Source organism: Taudactylus pleione, unplaced genomic scaffold (genome assembly GCF_031769625.1).
Source record: "Taudactylus pleione unplaced genomic scaffold, aTauple2 ptg000212l, whole genome shotgun sequence".
NCBI classification, from domain to species: Eukaryota; Metazoa; Chordata; class Amphibia; order Anura; family Myobatrachidae; genus Taudactylus; species Taudactylus pleione.
The window spans coordinates 8,773,004-8,779,003 of NW_028284614.1; the positions used below are offsets into that span (position 1 = coordinate 8,773,004).

The 6,000-nt window shown below is 46.9% G+C and overlaps 1 protein-coding gene across 2 annotated transcripts in view; it reads right to left on the reverse strand.

The window, feature by feature from the left end:
* Window positions 1-2,665, reverse strand: part of ARHGAP8 (Rho GTPase activating protein 8) — an 80,997-nt gene extending 78,332 nt beyond the window's left edge. The window contains exons 1-2 of one of the 2 annotated variants that reach the window (XM_088478302.1): window positions 2,609-2,665; window positions 2,159-2,270 (exon numbers count right to left, since the gene is read on the reverse strand). The gene's annotated coding sequence lies outside the window, so the exon portion shown is untranslated. Of the gene's footprint in view, window positions 1-2,158; window positions 2,420-2,608 lie in introns of those variants that run through there. The other variant, XM_088478301.1, reaches the window with a different exon arrangement.
* Window positions 2,666-6,000: the final 3,335 nt, after the last annotated feature.

Below are 6,000 nucleotides of genomic sequence, written 5' to 3' on the forward strand. Positions count from 1 at the left end.
CTGTCCGCGCTCGGTGCCCCGGCATCACTTCGATCGGGATGCCAGGTGCCGGTCTCCCGGCGTCAGTAAAATGACGGCGTCTAGATTTAGACGTCTGTCATTTAACCCTCGCCGGGATAAAGCAGTCGGGAAGCCGGCCATCGGGATTACGTCCGCCGGCTTCCCGGCTGCATGCCAACGCCAGAGTGTAGGTGGCCTCAATGGACAAATGACGTGACTTATCGCAATGCACAACTGCTTGAATTATACATAAGTAGCTCATGTGTATCCAACATGTCTTGGCCTGCAGCTTACTTATATAAAGCATGACGGCACAGTGGTTAGCATTGCTACCTCGCAGAACTATCGTTATGGGTTAGATTCTGCCCAACAAACGATGTACCAAAGCTTGGCGAGAGATAAAGTAGCAACCAATCAGCTCCTAACTGTTATTTTACAGACTGTGTTTGAAAAATGAGAGTTAGAAGCTGATTGGTTGTTTTGCATATTAATGTATATATACACACAAAAACATGAAGCAATTTATATATAATAGACCCAATTCCCTTGGGGTTTAGAATACAGTAATAACGGGGCCATTTACTAATGATTGCATTTGCAATGTGATCTGGGCATGGCATTACCGCCCATGATTGCATTGCAAAATGCGTTCATAGCACCTGAATGTATCACCCGAAAGGAGCCCGTCCCTGCGATGTGCCCGGAGTGCTGCCGACGCTACTGCGCTTGCACAGCCGCCATTGCGAGGCTATAATGGATAACGCCATCTTCAGATGCCATTAGCTCCAGGGACCAAATATGTCAGCATCGCATCCCCCATAGCAACCTATGGGGGATGCGGCTGCCAGCAGGAATGGAGGTATCCCAGCCGGTATCGGAGATATATGCTGCGGTCCCTGTGTGATATACTTGGGGCAAACTTAATATTTGCGGCTAACCCCCGAAAACGTGTTTTCGGGGATTAAGCCGTATATATACAGTGATAAATGGGCCCTTAATGACGTGTGTGCAGGAACCCCAGGAATAGGCCACCTGTGTAACTTCAGCTGCTGTGGAACTACACATCCCAGGATGGCCTGCTACAATTTTAGCATGCCCTATTAGGAAAACTGTGGCATGGCTTGCTGGGATGTGTAGTTCCACAGCAACTAGATTGGCTACCCCTGACGTAGCCTATAGTAATGCTATGTTTAGTTTTTGTTTTATTAGGAGCGGCCTAGAACTGACATTACTGTACATCAGATGGTTATATCCGTCACAGGCTCTCATTTCTCTAAGAATGCTCAAAACCGCAGGCATATGATAGCATAGTATCTCTACATGGGTACTCCCACCACTGCGTCCCCTATGTCTTGTGTCTGGATTCAGGTGTTACAGTACTATTCAACCCTACTTATTATTACGTTTACTTTTAGTTTTGTTTTTATTAAATTTTATAAACTATGATTTTTTGCAAAGTGTTTTAGATATATTTACACAGACGGTGTAATGGTTAGCGTTACTGCCTCACAGCACTGAGGTCATGGGTTCGGTTCCCACTATTGCCCTAACTGTGCGGAGTTTGTATATTCTCCCTGTGCTTGCGTGGGTTTCCTCCGGGTACTCCGGTTTCCTCCCACACTCCCAAAATATACTGGTAGGTTAATTGGCTCCCCATAAAAAAAATTAACCATGTTTGTGTGTGTGCATATCGTAGGGAGTATAGATTGTAAGCTCCACTGGGGCAGGGACAGATGTGAATGGTAAGATATTCTCTGTAAAGCGCTGCGGAATATGTGCGCGCTATATAAATAACTGGTAATAAATAAAATGTAATGTTATTGTGTTATTAGTAGGTTGTAGTAGTGTTTTATCATCTAACAAGCCTCAGGTATGTTCCCCTGTCATTGTAGTCTGTTTAACGTATCCTTCTGTCGGCTTCTGCTGGGAGTTAAACTCTGATTTTAGGGTCTAAAAATAAAGATTACCTACAGTATGTACATAATGTAGGCCCACTACCTTACAGACTCAGCTCGTGATTGGTTAAAAAAACATGTGACATTTATGAAAGAAAACTTCTAAGAATGTCCTAAAAGGACAGAGCTCCATGTGGGTACTATACACTGACTACAGTACAATATAGATCCTTATAGTATGCAGTATACTGTGCTGCAGTTACCTTGTAACCTGTGTCCCACTTCCTGATCCGTATCCTGCAGTGTGTTCCCCGCTGAGGGTCTCCAGCTCCTGTTCCCAGGCCCTGGTGGCTCTGCCTCTGGAGGGGACCTGTCCTGTGGAAAATATTCTGGATTATTCAGTCACTGCACTGGGTGTATGGGAGGGCGGGGCTGATACACAGGGAACACGCTTTCCAACTACAGGTGAAAATAAAAGCCACCCACACTCACTGCAATGCATTCCTCCCCTCCCTCCCAGGCATGGCTCTGACTCCCAGCTGCTTTCAAAGAAGCAGTTTCATGGAGAAGTCAAGCTAAAAAAGTATTGTAAGCTTGCGAGCAGGGCCCCTCTGCCTGTCTGTTATAACCCAATCCCCTTTTATTACTGTTTTGTTCCCAAGTGTAAAGTGCAACTACACTGTTAATTCTCCTGCTTCATGTGTGAAACCCACCAGGGCTCGGTACAACACAGCCAGCGGCACACAAGCAATAGAATCGCATCTGAATTAAGGATAGACATCGATCATCAATGGATTTAGAACCCGTCAATGTTTTATGGCCGATGTCGAATGCTTTTACCATCGATGAGGGGAGAACCAGATGGTTTCCCTCTATTGATGGCACAGCATAACTGAATGTTTATTTTGGGTTTTTTTTACAAGGTGACGGGACACGGAGCATAGCTCAGCCCCTGGCACCCATGAAGCCCCACCCCCAGGTTCTGATTGGCTCATGGGCCAGTCAGTCAAAGAATAGGGATGACTATCGGTTGGTGAAACCATATATTGTCATCCATTGCATAGTTGGTAACCATCGATGGATGGCCATTTGCTACATCGCCATCGATTGTAGCCATCGATGGTAACCACACCGATGACCATCCCTAATCTGAATCAATGTTTATTGACGAAGAGACGCTGATGTACAGCACATGTGACACAGACATCACAAATACAGGTTAGGTTCTGGTCCACTCCGTTCTCTCCAAACATCGGCTCACTTTTGCTTGTGCTTTGTATTGGTTGTAGACATGGCCCAATGCAGGGGCGTATCTATAATGGGTGCAGGGTGTGCGGTGCACATGGGCCCCTGGGTCCCGGGGGGCCCACACCGCACACCCTGCACCCATACTTTCTAATACTTACCTCTCCGAAGTCCCACGTTGGCGCTACACAAAACTCCTGGAAAATGGCCTCCATGGCCATTTTCCCGGTGTCCTGCGCATAAGCCCGGAGTCTACTAAACCTGTCAGTGTGCCGCGGCCACTGGAGAGAGAGAGGAAGGGGCACCGGACACGGGCCTCCTCCTCTATTAATACTCCCCTGGCACAATGTCAGCATGGATTTAAATAAAACCACAAGCACACAAATGAGTTTGTCAGAGGTTAAAGTTATACTACTATTCCCAAATCCATTTATAGGGCTTATTTGCAGTTTTTGTCCTATTTTGATGCACAGAAAACATGCCATGTGCCAGCAACATGCATGTACAGTACACTGTATGCATCTCTGCATTTTTCATAGTTATTGATTTGAGTATTTTCTCTTATTTTTTTTTAAATGATCAGTTATTTATATAGTCGCAGCGCACACATATTCTGCAGCGCTTTAGTAAGACTATTTCACTCATTCACATCAGCCCTATCCCAGTGAAGCTTACAATCTCTATTCTCTATGACCGGGTCATACAGTGTACACAGCACTCATCATTATTATTATTATCCTTTATTTATATGGCGCCACAAGTGTTCCGCAGCGCCTTACAAAGTACATAAACAAATAATTTGACAAGTGACTTACAGTACAATATAGGACAAGGACATGGATAATATACATTACTACATTAGTGACCATAACACCTAGATATGCAACAGAGCGTAAGCAACCAAGTGTTAGGTGTCCTGGTGGGGGGTAAGAAGTAGATGAAAGTAAAGTAAGGAGAAGCACAAGAGGGTAGAGGGCCCTGCCCGCAAGAGCTTACATTCTAAAGCTGAGGGGCAGACAAACAGGTGTGACACAGATGGGCTAAACAGGGAAGAAGGAGCATGTTGCAGCAAGTTAGGATGGGAGCTGGAAGGCATTGATGAAGTAGTGGGTCTTGAGAGCCCGTTTGAAGGATTGTAGAGAGGTGGAGAGTCTGATGGGGAGTGGGAGAGAGTTCCAAAGGTCGAGAGCAGCACAGGCAAAATCTTGGAGGCGGGAGTGGGAGGAAGTAATCAGTTGGCATGAGAGGCGGCGTGCATTACTGGAACGAAGAGGGCGGACAGGAGAGTGGAGGGAGATGAGGTCAGAGATGTAAATGGGAGAGGAATGGGTGAGGGCTTTGTAAGCGAGTGTGAGAACCTTGAATCGGCTTCTAAAAGGGAAGGGGAGCCAGTGGAGGGCTTGTAGGAGGGGGGAGGCAGATGCAGAGCGTTTGGAGAGGAAGATGAGTCGAGCAGCAGCATTGAGGACAGACTGGAGAGGAGAGAGATGGGATTTGGGGAGGCCAGATAAGAGGAGGTTACAGTAGTCCAATCTGGATATGACCAGTGAGTGTATGAGGGTTTTGGTGGCATCCTGGGTGAGAAAGGGTCTAATCTAGGAAAAAATTTTGAGATGGAAATGACAAGACTGTGAGAGGCTCTGGATATGTGGTTTGTAGGAGAGGGAGGAGTCCAGGATAACTCCCAAGACAACGCACTTTGGGGCTAGAAGAGATTGTTGTGCCATCAATTGATAAAGAAATAGTGGGAAAATTATCATCTCAGTCTTAGACATATTAAGTTTAAGAAATCGCTGGGACATCCAGGAAGGGATATCAGAGAGGCAGTTGGAGATACGAGTGAGGAGAGAGGGGGAGAGGTCAGGGGAGGAAAGGTAGATCTGAGTATCATCAGCATAGAGATGATAATGGAGGTCAAAAGAGCTGATTAGTTTACCTAGAGAGGACATATAGAGGGAGAATAGTAGAGGTCCAAGAACGGAACCTTGGGGAACACCTTCTGTAAGAGGCTGCTGTGGGGAAGTGGAATCATGAGAAGAGACAGAGAAGGACCGGTCTGAGAGGTAGGAGGATAGCCAGGAGAGAGCAGTGTCACGTAGATCAAGGGAGTGAAGGATTTGCAGCAGGAGAGGGTGGTCAACAGTGTCGGAGGCAGCAGAGAGGTCAAGGACAATAAGCAGAGAGTAGTGGCCCTTGGATTTGGCAGCAAGGAGGTCGTTGCTGACTTTTGTGAGGGCAGTTTCAGTGGAGTGGAGAGAACGGAAGCCAGACTGAAAAGGATCAAGAAGGGAGTGGGAGGAAAGAAAGGTGGAAAGACTAATACGCTCAATGAGCTTGGAGGCGAAAGGGAGGAGAGAGATGGGATGGTAGTTGGAGAGAGTGTTAGGATCAAGGGTAGGTTTTTTAAGAATGGGGGAGACAAGGGCATGTTTGAATGCAGAAGGGACAGTTCCAGGTGAGAGGGAGAGATTGAGGAGGTGGGCAAGATGGGAACAGGCACAAGTAGGGAGGTAGCAGAGGAGACGTGAAGGGATAGGGTCAAGGGGGGAGGTGGAAGTGGGGGAGGACCAGATGAGAGCCATGACTTCCTCTCCAGATACAGGGGAGAAGGATGTCAGAGTTGGTGAAATGGATGGAGATGGGTGATCCGGGAAAGGAGGAGGTGTGGAGCAGGGGGACTGGTGGGTTATGATGTCCTGACGTATGGAATCAATTTTAGATGTAAAGTAGGTAGCAAACTTAAAGGCAGAGAGCAAGGAGGGAAGGCGAGAAGGGGGTGGACAGAGGATGGAGTTGAAGGTGGTGAAGAGACGTTAGGGATTTGAGGACTGGGAGGAGTTGAGGTTCTTAAAATAGGACT